The sequence below is a fragment of the Coregonus lavaretus genome (genome assembly GCF_964263955.1).
Source record: "Coregonus lavaretus genome assembly, contig: HAP1_SCAFFOLD_820, whole genome shotgun sequence".
NCBI lineage: Eukaryota > Metazoa > Chordata > Actinopteri > Salmoniformes > Salmonidae > Coregonus > Coregonus lavaretus.
The window spans coordinates 156,713-177,059 of record NW_028164333.1 but is presented as its reverse complement, the minus strand read 5'-3'; the positions used below and the strand labels follow the sequence as shown (position 1 = coordinate 177,059).

General features: G+C 41.3%; 1 pseudogene across 1 annotated transcript; it reads right to left on the bottom strand.

Moving 5' to 3' along the window:
• Window positions 1–425: 425 nt before the first annotated feature.
• LOC311117140 (F-box only protein 5-like) lies at window positions 426–20,127 on the bottom strand (annotated as a pseudogene). The gene is made up of 5 exons: window positions 19,936–20,127; window positions 1,706–2,381; window positions 1,490–1,577; window positions 1,030–1,228; window positions 426–837 (listed from the first exon to the last, which is right to left on the bottom strand). The product of its transcript is annotated as an F-box only protein 5-like (transcript).
• Window positions 20,128–20,347: the final 220 nt, after the last annotated feature.

The following is a 20,347-nucleotide window of genomic DNA, read 5'->3' as shown; positions in this document are numbered from 1 at the left end:
GGACTACCAATTACATTGGAAAATACATTGCAGTATGGCACCAATGGATGAATGGCTTAGTTTCACCAGTTGTCAGCTCTTTTGAAGCAAGTGGCATTGTGACATGCTCGGCTTGATTAAATTCAGAAAATAAGTTTGTGCATGCATGCGCGTTTTCTGGCGGTATGTAGCTTAGAAAAATAAATTGGGAGAAAAACAAAACAATTTAGAAAATCGCAAAAGATAAATTTATTTCAACAATATAAATATTTACATTTCACATTTAACAGACAAATATATTTACGGACGGATATTCCATTAAGAAATATAAAATGAATGTACAATTCAGGTAAACATTCTGTTTTTGGCTTCCAGTAAGATTGTCGCTTTCTGACGACAAATGCCGAATACCTGGCATCACGGGATTGTCACAGAATACAAATGTGTTCTAATACAGGGTATTCCAATAGCCGAGATCCCTTTGGTATGTGGAGAGGAGGCAGTGGGCTAAAAGGTCCATGAATAAAACTACTAAATAATAGTTAAAATTTAGTTGGTTTTTAAAAAAGGTGCGTTATTGAGTCTTCATCCAGGGCGGCGTTGATCTCACAGGCGCCTGACGTTCCTCTTGCTGCGAGCGCTGCCGATGAGGATGGCTCTGGAGCTGCTAGGCCCCCGGGCCAGCCCTGTGTGGCAGGCTGAGGAGCCATGAAAAGGGCCCTGGCACAGGGTGCAGAAGTCAAAGGCACAGCTGAGGCGGGTACAGGTGGCCCTCATGGCATCTGCGTTGTGCTTGGCAGGAGAGCCGCAGCGCTTACAGGGCTTCAGCGACTCGTGCTGCTTCAGCAAACTGGCAGCCTAGAGAACACAAGCAAAGAATGTATAAGGCTACGGAGCATAACTCACTCATTGTATCATTTGTAACATGAACATGTCAATTACTTTCTTAGAACTGATTGAAGGGTGACACCAACTCTCAATAAGTACACACACTGAGCACCATCATGTCCTCTGAACCTTTACATGCAAAGTGAATAGCGCAACCGTCACCGCTTGGTATTCTCTGAAGCGAGATTGCTGGGAGCAGTACAGCGACGGTGTGCCTTCTCTCTGGGAGAGCATCCTATAGCTAGACTTATGGATAAGGGGTTGAAGCTACCCTCTGCATACAGGTCATTACAACCCGGGACAGGGCGGCGTCTCGTGTCAAAGAGCCGACATTCTCCAGTCCTACAGAAGTTCTTGGGTCCTACAACAAAAACGGACATTGCCATTTACCAAACAATATTCATGCAGTGGATTACCCTATGGTTAGGTAATTAAGATTGAAGTACTTGAAGGAGCCCCTGTAAATGAATCCAGATTAAGAACATATCAGCATAAGGGATTAGCAAAGTTTGGAGCCTCTGCAAGCTAAAAAAAACAAACCATCAATGTGGTTCAAAACCATTGACACCTGATAAAGGGTATACAATGACTAAAGGAACCCCAGTTAAATGTTAGCGCTTACCCTGAGTCTCTGTTTAGCCTGGTCGCATCTACGGAGTGCAGACTTGCCTTGGTAGATTTTTCTCCAGGTCTTGCTCACTTTTCTACAGCTGTGAAGAAAACCACCATGAATGAATACATGATAAGAGTATAAAAACATTTCCATGTTGAAAAACCTGTACAATTGTCATAGGACCAGTAAAGGTCACATGTTTACCTTATTACATTTGTCATTTACCTTATCAAGTCGACATCTCCTAGCAGATGCAGGATCCTGGTGAGGATGTGCTTCATGTCCCTCTCCAGCAGTGCTTTTAAAACAGCCATACATTCAAGGCCCATGTTCCCACCCAAAACCCTTTCAAGGCCGGAGTCCTCTGCTAGCCGGCTAATCACAGACCAGTCATAGCTATGGGTCCTCTTGAAACTGTTGGCGAGATCTTGGCATACAGCGTGTTGAAACTTCAGTATGGGGAGTTTTGAGGCAGTATGCTTAGCCTTGTGATAATCAGCAACTGGAGTACATGGGGAGAATATATCCTGTCCTGGAGACTGTTCTAGTTCCTTTATGTTATCAACGTCCTCTATCTGGCTGTTCTGTAAAGAGAGGAAACCGATGTCCTCGAATGCTTCACAGCCTAGGTTTACCTCGTCAAGTACCCCATCATGTTGGTTGTTCTCCTTATTGTGAACACCTTTCACATCATCCTTGAGGCAAAAGTTGGCAGCGGTGGTGACACATGGTGAGAGCTGTGGTTTGACTACTACTTGGACGCATTCCTTTAGTGGGGAGGTTTTCAGGCCCGACTCCTTGTATGTGACATGTTTCTCCATGTTGCATGGAAACCGGGGTTCCTCGTAGTTGGACGGACACTTCATTTTTAAATGACTGATTGTGGTCACAAATTGTAGCCCTGAGGAAGAGAAAATAAAACGGTGCATTAGCCAGTTTCATCTCAATCAAAACGCGACAAACTGGCTAGCTACAGTAGCTACATAACACGTTGTATCACACCACCGTGGATTGCACACTCATACTAGAGTTAGTTACATTCTCTAAAATGTAACATTAGCTAGATATTGTTTTGGTTGATCAAAAAGTTAGGACAATTTAGAGCTGCAATCCCTCCAAATCAAAGGGCGCCCTACCCTAGTTCCCCCCAATTTAGCTTGCAGCATAGCTAACTAGCTAGCCAGGTTAGCTAACCGGCTAGCCAACTAATTTAGAGTAAAATATTATAGTTAACTACTATTGGGGATTTATTATTCTCCTAAATTGATGGGATGACTAACTTAGAAAGAATGCATTCTTGACTGGGCTAATGTAGGCTGTGACACCTGGCAGGCTGTGATTGATGTGAAGAGCTGTTTTAGGGGGTAAAATAAGATAAGGATTGTGTCTTCAAATGCTAGACTATACTGGTTCTTTGTGATCTGTGAGCCTTCCTTGGACGTAGGAATGATGTCTAAGGGAGCTGGCTCTTCTCACTATGATAGGTTGTTATGATAATCTTGTGCCTGGCTGAAGTGTACAACAAATGGCGCCGAGGAGATGAGACCAACCCCTGAACCAACGGATTGGCTGAGAAAGTTTAAACCACGCTCAAGTCTTTACTCTAATTGGCCAGCAGAGAAGTGGGAAAATTTCTCTGTCGGAGTATTTGAGTATTGAATCTGGAACAATGTTTTTAGTTGTCTGGGGTGTCCTGCGAGACATCTCAGAGAGCCCGTATATACGAAACATCATATTTACCATCAGGGGCGGTGTGTTCATTAGGGCGATATGGGCGACGCACTGCCAAACGGGAAAAGGGATTTTTTTTCTAATCAATTATATCACGGCAACAGTAGTTATCAGTGTTTTAATCTAGACGTCTGATCTGCCACTAAATGTCCAATCAGGCTAAAGTCGTGCTTCAAATGGCCCCGCCCCTTTTGGGGCGATTTCAGTCAGGTTGAAAATCGCCCCAGAAGTCTGTCATAGCCTCTCATGTAAAATCTTATTTTTTTCAAATATCAGAGCTTTCAATACAATCTCTATGGGTTTCTGAGGGCTTGCACTTACGCGCTTTCGTCATACGTAACATAACCATGAACGTAACTAAGAAAAGAGCGGGTAGCAGCGTCAATCAATTCACGTACTACTATCAAAAGATGGCTAGCGTTCAGAGCTACTGGATTGTATGCTAGCGGTCATGAGGGAACATATTGTGGAGGAGGTGAAGTCGGCGAACTTCGTAGCTAGCCAAGCTGACGAGACCACGGACGTTTCTACACAGACACAGCTGGTGCTTGTGCTGAGGTACATAGATAGCAACCACAAAGTGCAGGAGCGCTTTTTTGAGTTCCTTCCCATCTCGGAATCAACCTCAGTCTCAATCGCCAGTGTGCTTTTGGAGAGACTGAACGGTCTTTTTGCCGAGGACGAGAAAGTCAAACCGTGGTGCACTGGCACTGTACCAGGTTCTCATGAGCTACAACCTCCAGGAGACGTTCTCTGAGACTGTGACTCTGTTGAACATCCTCATAACTACTCCCATGACAACAGCTGAAGCTGAGAGATGTTTCTCAACTTTGACACGAGTTAAGACATTCCTGCGAAATTCAATGGGCCAGGAACGTCTGAATGCACTGGCCATGCTTTCCATGGAGAGGGAACTAGTCCTCAGCATGCCTGATTTCAATGAAAAAGTCATTAACCGCTTTGCTGCATTGAAAGAGAGAAGAGAACAGTTTCAGTACAAGTAATGTAGCCTCTCTCTCTCTTTGTCCCTCCCTGTCTGTCTCTTTAACACACACACGCCCAAATCAGTTCACAGTTGATGTTGTTTAAAATAGTTATTTTTAATTTTTAAAAAAGTTTAAAAAAAAATAATAATCTGTTCATGTTCATTTTTACAAATCTATACAATTGGCCAGAATATGGTTGTTCATTTTTACAAAGCCATACAGATAGCTGTGTTTACCTTTTCTATAAATTATTTTCAAATTCTGTTTTCAGGCAAAATGTCTATCACTGTTCATTTTCACAAATCTATACAAGAGGGCAGAATATGGAAGTCTATAAAAATGTCTTATTACCAATAACTTGCATCAATGTTTTCAGTAGCCTCTATCAAAAGCTCCTGCTTGCTTGTTGTGAATTATGCTCAGGTGCACATATTTCCAATTCAACCATGAGGCAACAAATGTGGTAAAAGCTCTTGTTGATCCTGCAATCTGAACAAATACCAAGATGCTGTATTTTCAGCTGATATTTCATTTGTTTATGGAAATGCATATTGTTTATGCAGTGTTGAGGAATGTGAAAGAACACCCTTGATTATTTTTACTGTGATAACTTATTTTGCTTTTGTAAGCCAACACTTTTGAGATCAGTCAATAAATGCTTCTGGCATTGACTTATATGCTGCCCCTGTCTTCATGTTGTTGCTGGACATACAGTGGGGAAAAAAAGTATTTAGTCAGCCACCAATTGTGCAAGTTCTCCCACTTAAAAAGATGAGAGAGGCCTGTAATTTTCATCATAGGTACACGTCAACTATGACAGACAAAATGAGAAAAAAATTCCAGAAAATCACATTGTAGGATTTTTAATGAATTTATTTGCAAATTATGGTGGAAAATAAGTATTTGGTCAATAACAAAAGTTTCTTAAAACTTTGTTATATACCCTTTGTTGGCAATGACACAGGTCAAACTTTTTCTATAAGTCTTCACAAGGTTTTCACACACTGTTGCTGGTATTTTGGCCCATTCCTCCATGCAGATCTCCTCTAGAGCAGTGATGTTTTGGGGCTGTCGCTGGGCAACACAGACTTTCAACTCCCTCCAAAGATTTTCTATGGGGTTGAGATCTGGAGACTGGCTAGGCCACTCCAGGACCTTGAAATGCTTCTTACGAAGCAACTCCTTCGTTGCCCGGGCGGTGTGTTTGGGATCATTGTCATGCTGAAAGACCCAGCCACGGAGCATCTTCAATGCCCTTGCTGATGGAAGGTTTTCACTCAAAATCTCACGATACATGGCCCCATTCATTCTTTCCTTTACACGGATCAGTCGTCCTCGTCCCTTTGCAGAAAAACAGCCCCAAAGCATGATGTTTCCACCCCCATGCTTAACAGTAGGTATGGTGTTCTTTGGATGCAACTCAGTATTCTTTGTCCTCCAAACACGACGAGTTGAGTTTTTACCAAAAAGTTATATTTTGGTTTCATCTGACCATATGACATTCTCCCAATCCTCTTCTGGATCATCCAAATGCACTCTAGCAAACTTCAGACGGGCCTGGACATGTACTGGCTTAAGCAGGGGGGCACGTCTGGCACTGCAGGACTTGAGTCCCTGGCGGCGTAGTGTGTTACTGATGGTAGGCTTTGTTACTTTGGTCCCAGCTCTCTGCAGGTCATTCACTAGGTCCCCCCGTGTGGTTCTGGGATTTTTGCTCACCGTTCTTGTGATCATTTTGACCCCACGGGGTGAGATCTTGCGTGGAGCCCCAGATCGAGGGAGATTATCAGTGGTCTTGTATGTCTTCCTTTTCCTAATAATTGCTCCCACAGTTGATTTCTTCAAACCAAGCTGCTTACCTATTGCAGATTCAGTCTTCCCAGCCTGGTGCAGCTCTACAATTTTGTTTCTGGTGTCCTTTGACAGCTCTTTGGTCTTGGCCATAGTGGAGTTTGGAGTGTGACTGTTTGAGGTTGTGGACAGGTGTCTTTTATACTGATAACAAGTTCAAACAGGTGCCATTAATACAGGTAACGAGTGGAGGACAGAGGAGCCTCTTAAAGAAGAAGTTACAGGTCTGTGAGAGCCAGAAATCTTGCTTGTTTGTAGGTGACCAAATACTTATTTTCCACCATAATTTACAAATAAATTCATAAAAAATCCTACAATGTGATTTTCAGGATATTTTTTTCTCAATTTGTCTGTCATAGTTGACGTGTACCTATGATGAAAATTACAGGCCTCTCTCATCTTTTTAAGTGGGAGAACTTGCACAATTGGTGGCTGACTAAATACTTTTTTTCCCCACTGTATCTTTTTTTTAAATGTGTGTAGGTCACCTAAATCGTCAGAAAAATTGCCCCCCCTGAGAATTTTTTCAGGAGCCTCCACTGTTTACCATTGAAGGTTTTTGCATTAATTAAAATAACTAGTATATCTTAGAAGTCGTGTTGACCTCTTTTGTTCCTAATACCAGATTTGAATTGACGCGACTTTGACACTACTAAACGATAATTGTTAACATTAATCGTAGGCAGCATCAGATCAGTCCAGTAACGTTAACCTTAGCTATATTAAAGATAATAGTAATGTTAACTCTGTGGATATTATATTCATAGGATAGCCAACGCTAGCTAACCTCTAATTTTACGCGCGTACGTTTTGCGCTTAAAACGACAATATGTAATATTGACATTAACGTTATTGGAAAACGTATAGCTACTAAGCAGTTTAACTAGTTACCTGACGTTAAATGAATATTCAACTCCATTGCTAGTTAGCTAAGCCAGACAGTTATGGCTAGTTAGCTAGTCAAATTGGTTGACATTAACTAACGTTAGCTAATGTAGTATATTAAAATTATGTCTTTGTTAAAGGTTTTTCATGAAGAAATGGAAGGTTGATTATTGCTATCCAGAGGGAAGGTTTTAGCGTGACGTCACATATGACAAACAGGAAGTGGGTGGTAAGATACGGGGATTGAACAGTAGAGGGAGCTATTCAACTCTTGGAAGGCTATATAAAGGGGGGAGCGGTGACGAAGAGTTAGAATGCAGCAAGATTTATTTGGGGTCTGGTTCTCCGGATATTGTGTCCGTACTTACGCTGGAACCTCGTGGTTTGAATAAAGGCCTTTGAACACGATCCAACTTAAGCAGACTTCTTGATTGACGACAACACCTACAAATAACCTACACTACAATTTGGAGGCTCCGCTGAGATATTGATTGCATCGTTGTTGGTCCCTTTCCTGGATTCGCGAGTTGACTACTGTTCAAGCCGGCTAAAGGTGAGATTATTCACAAACTTTGGACACTAGTCATTTCGTTGATTGGGGAGAGGGCTTTGACGGTGTACAGTTAAAAGTACTTGGGTCGTTATTGAGGTATGGTGTTGTTGTTGATTCGGAGTCTGATAACAAATATTCTAAATTGGGTTGATGGGTAAATGGGGAATAATAGCATGTTTAGGACAATGGATTGGTAGAGAATAAAGGTTGGGAGATATCTGCATAATTAGAGCACCGTGAATCTGGACAAGACCTCTTGATCGAGGCGATTCTTTAGGGATGGGCTACAAATCCTGGGCTTAGTTAGACTGAATCAGGTTGATTTCTTAAGCGGGAATTATGAAGTGAATTGGTGTATTTATGTTATACTCCTCCTCTGGCCGACGGGAAATTGGTTTGGGGATAACCGCTTGATATGAGATTCATCTTTCAAGGCAACAAAAAGTTAGATGGAGATATTATTGATAATCATGGACAATGATTGGGCCGCGGTGCGGGGTGTTCATTTGTATAGCTAGTAGGCTGCAGTTAGCTGGAGGTTGGTGTTAATGCTGGATTGTTTCAGGCCACGTGGTGTCTCGTGGCTAAGGCTTGATTGTATGGTTCGGGTCACGTGGTACATCGTGGCTAAATGCTAAATGCTAATGCTTAAGGCTAAAGTGTGAATCATGCTACATCATGGTGGCTGAGGTGGATGCTAGTGCTAATTGGGTTTTGTGTCACGGTGTACCGTAGGCTAAGCTAACTGCTAAGGTTGAATGCTAATTGTGTTGCGTGCTACATGCTAACGGATATCCTTAGAGATTCCATTGCGATGGGTTAAAGTCTCTTAAACTTGTCACTGTCTGTAAGTCAGGTTGTATGTTTTGTGAGCGCTGTTAAATGTTGTTTGACTATAAGGGGGAAATGGGAAGTTACAGCTGGCTGTTATTCTTTCTGTTTGGGGAGAGAAGGTAGAGAATCATTCTTTCATGGGGAAAAGTATTTGTGAATGGTTGTGCGCATGCGTTTAATTTTGCGACACTACACTACAGAAAGGGGGAGTTTATGACACGAGATTAGGACACGTTTTGGTTTACGGCACTAAATCTACGACATGCGGTCGTGCTGAGGCGACGGAACAAAATGGTGGCCAGTACGGTCATATGATTGTTTCAGGTTTCTTTTCAGGGGTAATGGCTACCGGAAAAGGTGAACACGACTCTTTTAAAATTATTAAAGTAACTGTTATGTGAACGTTAAACTATTTGTTGAGATGTAGTACATTTATAAATTAAATATATGGTGACGAAGTATAATGCATTGATTTGAATGACGGGTTAAAATAAAATTAAAATGTTTTGAGCGATTTATTTATTCTTGGGGTCCGGTTTAAAATGTGTTGATTTATTTCTTTCTAGGTTCCGTTTGGTAGCAAATATGAGTGGGGAATACCTTGGTTAAGTGTAAACTTTAAATGCTTGGCTGTATCGTTTTCTTCCCTTGTTATATGAGGCTGTAGAACGGAGCGAAGGAGAGAGAGGGGGGCTAACGTGCGCGGCGTTGCGTGGCGTGACGTGACAAGGTGTGACGCAAACAGAGGATCATCCAAAATCAGGCTAGTACTTTTTTGTCTACAAAGTCTCTCAACAGGATGTTGGATGCAATGATACTCTCTTACACGCTTGGCAACAGACTGATCAGGGAATAAAAGTTGCAGTTTTGGGTCTCAGTGCATTACTGGGCCTGACTGGGGGATTCGGTTGGAAAGCAGGTACTGACATTATTCTGTGATATTGAAATATTTGGCTTCATATTAAACAATGGTTTATATTGGTGTGGTATTGTTGTAGATTGGAAGTCTTTTTATTCTGTGATATTAAAATACTTGGGTGCATGTTGTTTTATTCGGTGATAGTAAAATACTTCTGGGTGCATATTAAACAATGGAATTTATTGGGGTGATGGTGTTGTAGATTAGAATTCCATGTTGTTTGGATTGCTGTGGAAGTTGACTACTGGTATTCACTTTCCGGAGGGGTTAAGGTAAGTGGGTCCTAAATTGGTAAAATAGGTGTAGAAATAAAAATTGGTCTTAATTATTTATAATTATTCATAGTTGTTAATTAAAATTTTAATTGAATAATTTAATGGATTTTTTTGGGGGGGTTTATTTTTAATTAAAATTTTAATATTCATATTTTAATTTTTTTTAATTATTCATATTTTTCCAAAGGTTTAATATTCATATTTTAATTTTTTAATTATTCATATTTTTCAAAAAAAAAAATTGATATTCAGATTTTTAAAAAATTTTAATAGTCATATTTTTTAATTTTTCGTTTTATTTAGTGATTTAAAAAAAAAAAAAAAAAAATTTGTTTTCTCTCTGGTTGTTTAGGTTATATTAATAATTAAAGGGGGGGAAGCCATAGGCTAAAATAAATAGTTCACAATAAAGGAAGATAAAAGAGGACTTACAATGGGGAGAAAGGATAGCAAGGCTATGAAAGTTATTACACCAGTTAATATAGTCGAACATAGTAATCCTTTAGTTAAGGGTATTGCGAGATTATCCGGCAAATGGAACAAACGTTGGCCTGACATTGAACAACCCTGGCCAGAGGAAGGGACTCTTAATCCGGATGTTATCAACATCATGAAAGTACTTCTGTCAATTTACAAGGCAGATCAGAAGAAGGGAAAACAAAAGGAACGACGTAAAGAGAAGAGACAAAGGGAGCTGGGTGTTCTTAAATTGTTTGAAGACGAAGGACAAAAACTGATGAAAGATACCAAAGACAAGGGAAGCAAAGGTATGGAGAAGAAGCTAAAGGAAGAGACGTCGACAGAGAAACTGAGGGTAGAGGTCGGTATACCTTTCTCACATACGGATTCGGCGAGAAGACCCCCACCGTATGAGAAGGAAGTTGAGCTTAGGGATGCTTATCCTCAGCTTCCAGTGATCCTCCAACAGGGGGATTATTACATCAGAGATGAGGATGAACAAATTATAGAGAGAGGACAAGCAGAAACGACCGTAAAAATGCATCCAAGCACCAAAGGTGGAAAGAAAACGAGAGGTCTGAAAACTAAGGGTGGTATGAGGTTAAGTAGGATGGAATTGGAGGAGGACGATGATGATCAGAGTGATTTAGAGGGGATCATGGGTGGATATGATCCGGTCATCAAACGGAGGTTGGCCAGAACGGAGAGAAGGGGTAAGGAAGGTTTGAAGAAGAAGGATACAAGATATTCTGAGAAAGGTTTGAAGAAGAAGGATACAAGATATTACAGTGCTGAGGAAGATTCGAAGAAGAAGGATACAATATCTTCGAGTGCTGAGGGAAGCAAAGATGAAGACAGCGATAAAGAGGAGACTGACGGTGCTGCGTATTTGAAGGGAGTTTGTCCTGCAAAGACTGTCGCAGAAGAAATAGACGGAGATATAGACCAATGCTTATCAGAACTGAAGAGTGCAAGGACTGCAGGAGAAGTAAGAGAGGTACAGGAACAACTTCAGTCGCTGACCATACGGAAGGAGAGACAGCTGAGAAGAGAATCTGAAAAAGATGAGACAAAATATGCATTAAGGTCAAGGAAAGATACCCCGAGCAAAATGGTACCAGTTATCATTCGAGGTCAAAACTTTGAATATAAGCCGTTGCAAAATACCGATATGTCGAACATACTGGAGAAGCTGCCTATTCTTCAGAATGGGGCCTATCCTTGGATTTCGAAATTGGAGGAAATTACGGTGGGAACACAGTCTGCCATAGGAGACGTTAAGAGACTGTTGGCTAATCTCATTGGGATTCCGGATATGGAAGAAGTCTTCCAGAGGGCTGGACTCATGAGATATGTTGGGACGGCAGTGAACGATCCTGAATTGTTGGCTGCAAGTAGGAATCGTCTGTGGAGAGCATTGAAAGATACATTTCCAACGAATGTGCATCCTGATAATATTCTGATTGACCCACTAGGACAACAAGAAAATCCGAGAGCCTATGTGTCAAGAGTTCATCAAGTGTGGAGAAATATTACTGGAAATGATCCAGATGTGAGTCAAATTGAGCAGTCAATTTTGAGAGCTAAACTGCAAATGGGACTGCCCGCACCAGTAAGAAGCAAACTGGCAGAAGTAGTTGGACTTGGAAGCATGACAAAAGGGGTCTATACAGATCACATAGCTCATCAAGTGGATCTGTACAGGAAGAAGGAACTCAATCAGAAAGAGCAGGACGAAGAAACTCTCCGGAAACTTAATCTGATACAACTGGGAGAGAATAAAAAGGATAAGAAACAAGCTTTGGTTATGCAGAGTCCGTGTGTACCGAACCAACAAGCACTGCCACAGCTTCCACCAGAACAGTTCCAACCGCAATTGTACCAGCCACCAATGGCGGCACCAGTTAATTCATACCCACAGCCAATTTCTGGGCAGACACAGAATTGGAGAGGAAGAGGACGAGAAGGATTAGAAAGGGGAGGAAGAGTTAAGACATACTTCCCGCCGTCTCCAGAGGTGTGTTATAATTGTGGACAGGTTGGTCACTTTTTCCGGGAGTGCAATTGGGCAGGAGAAAACATTAGAGGGAATTTCAGAGGAAGATACAGGGGCCAGGCAAAATCATCTGGAGGACCAGTGAACCCCTACAGGGGTCCGGAGCACGGATTCTAGAGGTGCCTAGATGATCCGAAAGGGAGGTGTCAGCTGGTAGCGTCAGGATCGGAAAGAGATCCAACAATTGAGGTGAAAATAAACAACCGACCATTGGAAGTAATGGCGGATAGCGGAGCAGCGTTCACCTGTGTTCGACCTGAAGATGCTACACATCTCCCTATGTCCAATCAACTCGTTAGGACAATCGGATTTGAGGGAGTAAAACAGCTGATTCCTCTTACGGAACCAATTGAGCTCTGCTATAAAGATCACAAAATTAAGATACCCATACTGGTATCAGAACATACACCTGTTGCATTATTGGGAAGAGATGCCTTGTGTAAGTTGAACTGTACAATCAGATGTACACCAGACGGCTGTCTGATAGAAATGCCAAAGGAAAAGGTTTACCAATTGTCGATGATGACGGAGATGGATTCGTCTTCAGTATTCTGGATTGGAAATCTCAGTGAAGATTTTATGAAACAGGCTAAGATATGGGAAAAATTTATTGTTGCAAATATGCCTGATGCAAAGCTTCCGGAATATCCATTCCATTGTACGCTTAAGTATTTCAAGAAGGCTGCTCAACCACAATCAGAGGAATGGTTGAGTCATCAACCGAAGAATGTTCAACTTAGCTCAAGTTGCATTATTTTAGGACCACAAGGAGCAGCTATGAAGATAAACACCGATGATTATCTGAATAGAGAATTTGAGATTGAGAAGAGTGTGCCACATGTTACCTTGTTGGTTTCAGAAGGCTATGAGCAAAAGCAAATGGGAGAAATGATGACAGAAGCAGAGAAACTTACTTTCAGACCAACGAAAGAAAATTTGGCGATTTGGAGAAGTGAAGATCAACGATTTCTCAAAATAATGATTTCGGCTCAAGGACAAGGAGAGCCACAGGCTGTAGGAATGACACATGAATCCATTTGCAATATGAAGATTGATTCAGATCCTATGAAAGAGGAGATGTTGCAACAAGTTCCAGAAGGGTTGTGGTCTCAACATAGTACTGATATTGGACTTGTAAAATCAGCTCAACCTGTGAAGGTTGAACTTCGACCAGGAGCCAAACCTCCATGGAAAAATCAATATCCATTGACAGAGGAAGCAATCAAAGGGATTGAACCACAAATTGATGGACTTTCGACAGTAGGGGTTTTAAGGACAACAAAACACCCTCGGAGTAACACGCCTTTGTGGCCTGTAAAAAAACCAGATGGAAGTTATCGTGTAGCTCATGATTTGAGAGCAGTGAATGAAATAGTGATTGACTTTCCAGCGGATGTGCCAGATCCTCATACCTTGTTAGCTCAAGTTCCTCCAGATGCGACACATTTTACAGTACTGGACTTATGTGGAGCATTTTTCAGTGTTCCACTTAGTGTAGAGAGTCAGGATTTATTTGGGTTCACCTATAAGGGACAGTTCTATGAGTACAATAGAATGCCACAGGGGTACCGGCATTCGCCGCATATCTTCAATAAAGTATTGAAGGAGGATTTGGTAGGGATAGATCAGATATTGCAGAGCACTGTCATTCAGTACGTGGATGATATAATGGTTTGCTCACAAAATAAGGAAACATGTCATAGGGACTCAATTAAATTACTACAGGTATTGGCAGAAAAGGGACACAAGGTGTCACAGAAAAAGTTGCAATATTGTCAGGAGAAAGTGGTATATTTAGGTCAAAACATAACTCATGGCCACAGAAACATTTCAGACAAGCAGGTGGAAACTATTCGTAAGGCTCCAAAACCTAGAACAGTCAGAGAAATGATGACATTTCTGGGTATTGCTGGTTATTCCTCCGCTTGGGTAGAGGATTATACTAGTTTGATGGCCCCATTGAGGGCTATGGTGAGGGGTACTGAGAGTGGTCAACTTCATAGCAATCTTTCCTGGACACCGGAAGGTCATGTGGCATTTGAAACTATCAAACAGAGGTTGCAGGAGGCACCTGCACTTGCACTACCAGATTATTCAAAGAACTTTTTGTTATATGTGTCTACTTCTACTGGAGGTAGATATGCATGCGCGGTTCTTTGTCAACCGACAGGCATGGGGACGAATCCTCAGCCTATTTCCTACTACTCTACTGCTTATTCAGAGGTAGAACTAGGGTTACCACTATGCTACAGAGCAATGGTGGGGGTGTATTCCATGTATGACAAAGCATCATCAGTCACGATGGGCTACCCCGTGACAATTCTTACCCATCATAGTCTCAGAAATCTTTTGAACTATGGGAAGTATACATTGACAATGCCTAGGCTCAGAGACTATCATAGACTCTTAGAGCAGGAGGATGTCACCCTTGTGAGATGTGATACAGTAAATCCAGCCGAGAGTTTACCAACTTCCGAGGATGGTGAGCCACATGATTGTGTCCAAGAAGCAGAGAGATATTCGAGGCTTCGATCAGATTTACAAGCCTTTCCATTACGTGAAGCAGACCTGGAGTATTGGACTGATGGGTCTTGCTATCGGGTAGGAGATAAGTTATGTGCTGGTTATGCAGTAGTTAGAGGCAGAGGGACGGGATTTGTTGTTGAAAAGGCTGAAGTAATACCACAGCCTGCGTCTGCACAACTTGCTGAACTTGTGGGGCTAACAGAAGCATGTTTGTTAGCAGAAGGTAAGCGAGTAACCATATACACTGATTCAGCATATGCACATAGTGTATGTCATTTGTTTGGGGCGGTATGGAAAGGTCGAGGGTTCAAGAAATCGGATGGTTCTCCGATACAGCATCATGCACAAATCATGAAATTGTTGCATGCTATGATGAAACCTACAGAGATAGCGATAGCTAAGTGTGCAGCTCACAAGACAGATATGTCAAGAGTGACACAAGGGAACAAAGCTGCTGATGAAGCTGCAAAAGCCGTTGCAGGAGCGGACAAATTGGGGAAAGTGTTTCTGGTCACTCATGTAGTGGACTTGGAAGACAAAATTACGCTTCGAGATGTAATTTTGATGCAAGAAGCCGCTTCTATGATCGACCAACAGCTATGGCTAGACCGAGGAGCGGTCAAAGATGCTACTGGTCTGTGGAGAAACCATGAGGGGTTGATAGTAGCGCCTCTAGACCTCTTAGGTCTGATGATTCAAGAAGCACATGGCTTAGCTCATGTTGCGAGGGGGGAGGTTCACAGAAAGATCACAAAGGAATATGGTTTTTGGGCTCCATATTTGTTTGAACAAATTGATTATTTGATAGGAAGATGCACTATCTGTCTTAAAAATAATGTTCGAAGAGGGATACCTGTTCATCCAGGTTACATTCCTACACCAAGGGGTCCTATGCGTGAGTTGGTCATTGACTTTGTTGATATGATACAACCAGTTGATGGGAAAAGATACATGTTGGTGGTTGTAGATAGATTTTCACGATGGACGGAAGCTTGTCCAACCAAGCGTAAGGATGCTCAGTCGGTTGCCAAGTTCTTATGTAAAGAAGTCATAAGCAGGTGGGGATTACCCGATCGAATATCCTCAGACAATGGAAGAGAATTTGTGGATAAAACAGTAAAATTGATGTTGCAAAAATTGGGAATTAAGCAACGTCTTGGAGCAGTTTATCACCCACAAAGTCAGGGGATGTGTGAAAGAATGAACGGTGTCTTGAAGAACCGCATTGTGAAGATTTGTCAACATACAGGTCTAAACTGGATAGCGGCGCTTCCGTTAGCACTAATGGTGTGTCGCTCAAGTGAGCTACGTGATCTACGTATGACACCCCATGAGTTGTTAACAGGAAGAAGGATGCCAACGCCTTGTTTACGAACAAGTGGAAAGGGTCCAAGCTTGGCCCTGTTGGACGATGAAATGAGAGCGTACGTTACATATATGGCCAATTTTCATAAAAAGTTGTCCACATATGTTTCTGACAGGCAAAGACAAGGAGAGGTGCAGAAGGCGCCTGAGGAGGATAAGAGGAATACAGTACAACCGGGAGACAAAGTATTCGTAAAGGTATTCAGGAGGAAGTGGTATAACGAACGTCGTGACGGACCATTTGAAGTGGTTCGTAGTACTGGAACAGCTGTCCAGGTTAAGGGGTCTCCTACGTGGTATCATTTGTCACATTGTGTTAAAGCGCCTACAGAAGAGGTGCCACGCGTAGAGAGAGAAGATGGAGATAGGGGAGAACGGGAAGAGGGAGAGATTGTCAATGTTGGGATTAACGTTGATAATGATGACACTTCTGATTATGCCAGGGATGACTATGCAGGGGATGGAAAGGAAGGAGGATTTGGGGAAATTGACTTCCAATACGTCCCAGAAGCAACAGGGAATATTTCAGTGGGATGTGAAGCAGCAGAGATCACCAAGGGCAACTCGGTTAAAGGAGAAGCTAGTGATTCGATTGGACAAAATAGGCCTAGACCAGTTAGGAGAAAAGTCAGACCAAAACGTTACGAAAACTAGGAATGAAGTAACAACAACACCAACACGTCAGTCTGTTAGAACAACAATGGGAAGCAATTTAACTCTTTCAACATTGACAGGTGGTAAAGCCATAAATATATCGTATTCGATTACAAGGGAACCGATAGTGTCAGCACCAATTTTAGAACAAAAAACATCAACTAAATCAACTACTTTAATGTTAACTTTGAAAAGATTTAAGGATATGACGGCAATAACAAATGTAGGAGGTATGATACCGACACCAACAACAACTTTTCTAAAAGTAAACGATGTAACTGAAATGACTCAGCAAATAGTGGTAGAGAACAACATAGGTTCATCTGAAATAGTACAGGATAATATCATGGAAGAACAGGATGGGTTTTTTGGGTTCAACTTAACATCAGAAGATACATCTGATCAATCCCGCTCGGTAGGGAAAAGAGACGCTAAATGGAAAGCATATGGATTTGATTCGGCGGTTTTGAAAATTAAAGATCAATGGGCAGGGAGAAATCTTTGGTTTCAGCAATTAACTCATGCTGTAAGATCAGTGAGGAATCTTGAGGGTCCATGTCTGTTGAGAATTCCAGCACCAGAGACGTGGGGTTCAATTTTACAGACGATTGCTCAACCATTGGCGGGTGGGTGTCAGGCCTATGCGTTGAGATGGCTGTTGTATCATCAACGAGTATTGACAGATAAAGATATGTCGTTGTCACACCATTTGTATAAGCCTAGTAAGTGTTCTTGGTTAAATGAATTTCCCTATGTGCATATGGTGGGTGGTAAAGAAAGTCAGGTGACAGTGATCCCTGAAGCATTTGAGGTGAGAGCAGTGAGAGCTAAAACTTGTATTTGTTCTAATAATACAGATGAGGTAAATGGTATGTTCATGGGAATATCAGATTGTGATGGGTATATGTTGATTTTGGGTAAACACGGACGAAAGGGTAAAGGTGACAAATATAATGTAACTTTTTATGCTCCAGGTAGTAAGAAGGGCAGGACTTTGATGGTGATGGATCAATTTTTCCCTATCAATGCAACTATTGGGAATTTTAGAGATATTTGGTGGGTTTGTGGCGATAGAGCATATATATTTTTACCTTATGGATGGAAAGGGTGTTGTTACATGTCCACGTTGAAGCTTCCATATGAGGTTTTTACAATAAGAAGAGGAGTAGCACCGATCCCAGATCAATCTGAAACTACTGGTGAAAATAGGGTTAAAAGAGAAATGGCTAAATTTACTAATCTTGAAGCCTACCATTGGAGAATAAGTCTGGGAGAGAAGTGGGGACTTGGTCTTTTTCCATGGTATGGTGTAACATTCTTAGCAGATCATATTGATAATATTACATATACGTTGCAGGGCTTTGCAAATGAAACAATAAGAGGGTTTCACCTTCTGTCAAATGCTCAAAGAAGTCACAGACTGACGTTGTTGAAACATGACATGGCTCTTGATTATATTTTGGCAAGACAAGGTGGCTTATGTTTGGCTATGAATCTGACGGGGGATGATTGTTATACTTTAATCCCAGATAGTTCCGATAATATCACGAGTGTTATCGATGCCTTGAAGAATATCAGGGATGCATTTGGAAGATCTGAGAAAGCTGGATGGTCGGCGAAGTCTTGGTTGCAAGATCAGTTAGGCCCAATAGGAGCAGTGATGGTTCAGATTTTAGTCGCAGCTCTGATAGCGTTGTGTGTCATGTTTTGCTTTTGTACTTTGTTACTGACCTTTGCAAAAGCTATGATATTAAGATGGGTTGGTGTTGTGATGCCTGGAGACAACACTCAGATGCCGTTGTTGATTGTTCCTGATCTGGACGAAGATGGACGAGGGGGTCTAGATGGACTACTGATGGATAAATATCCTTTTTGATTATTTGATCATTTTACACTGTTTTTTTCAATATTAGTGTGATTTTTAGTATGATTTATGAATCAAGGGGGGAATGGGTTTATGTGATTCATGCATCATTTATATATCAGTTTTATAGTCTTAGTGGATAGTGATGTTTAATTTGAAAGTGTTTTTTTTGGAAAAGATACTGTTTGGTCTTTTTCTTTTTCTTCCAGAGGCATTTGGGAGAACATGTGGAGATTGGAATACTCAAACAAAGACAATATGAAGGGACAATATGACTGGAGGAGATGAAACAAGGAGGGTGTGGCTGATTCCATCATCAACAAGTCCATTGGAAGGGGACACTACAGGGAGATGAAGTGTAGTGGACTACATTCCAGTGTTGGCAATGAAATATAGACATGTGTAATACATAATTGTGTCATATTCTTAGGTATTGATTTTAGTAGAATGATGTTTGATGTTATTGAATGCAGATGAGGATCTTAGATGCTTTTGTTTATTTCGATGGGTTTAGGGACAGAAGGTTTAGGAAGGGAGAGATTCATTGTACGATTCGATGGGTTGACCAGCCGTACAATGGATATTTTTGGATAGGATTTTGTTTACAGGGGTTTACATGTGTAGTTAATTGTATTATAGTTTCAAATGTATTTACATGGTTTATGAGGTTATCTGGAGTACCGACGGTGGTTGCCTGGGGCAGAGGGACCGTGAGAGAATTTTACTGTCTTGATTGATGGATGGATATCTGAAAAGATGGCTGCCGGACAGTTTTTCGCTCTTACACTCCATAGAGATTTCTTCATATGTCATAGTAATGTATTCATACTTCACAAACAGTTGTTCATATTTCATAGTAATGTATTTACACTTCATAAACAGTTATTTCATAGAAAGGTATTTACACTCTAGAGAAGAATGTTTTTGGTTTAAGGTTAAAGATACTCAATAAGATAAATTGATACTGGTCATAATCCTATTGTTGTCGAGACTTTTTAGTTTTGTCTCGAAGGGGGGAATATGTAGTATATTAAAATTATGTCTTTGTTAAAGGTTTTTCATGAAGAAATGGAAGGTTGATTATTGCTATCCAGAGGGAAGGTTTTAGCGTGACGTCACATATGACAAACAGGAAGTGGGTGGTAAGATACGGGGATTGAACAGTAGAGGGAGCTATTCAACTCTTGGAAGGCTATATAAAGGGGGGAGCGGTGACGAAGAGTTAGAATGCAGCAAGATTTATTTGGGGTCTGGTTCTCCGGATATTGTGTCCGTACTTACGCTGGAACCTCGTGGTTTGAATAAAGGCCTTTGAACACGATCCAACTTAAGCAGACTTCTTGATTGACGACAACACCTACAAATAACCTACACTACACTAACATTGCAACAAACTAGCCAGCCTGCATCAAATGAAATGCGACACATCATAGCCTAACACAATATCTAGTTATAATAGCAAGCTTAATTGAGGTAAAGTAACAAAATATTTCATACCTGTAACGTTAACTTTAAAAATGACTCCTTGTTTCCCACCTTTGTCTACTGTTTAACCTTTGCTAATGACATTAGCTAGCTAACCGGGGTTCCCCAAACTCCAGACCTACTTGAAACCCAGAGTAATTCCTGTTGGATTGACAGACGTCTGATTAAAGAGACATTTCATGTATCACTTACATCCCAAACAACAACAACAACAACAACGGCAGAACAGGACATTTCTAGGTATTTTCATGTCTCCTTATATACCAGCCTGCATTCAATTCATTTCCTATTAACATCTGCACAGGTATGATAATAACTGTTAACTTTTGTATGAATTAGCAGATGTTCCACTGTCATTAACTGAATCTATTATTGTAGAATAACCACGCTCGAAAAAACACCTAGCAATGTAATAAACTCAATT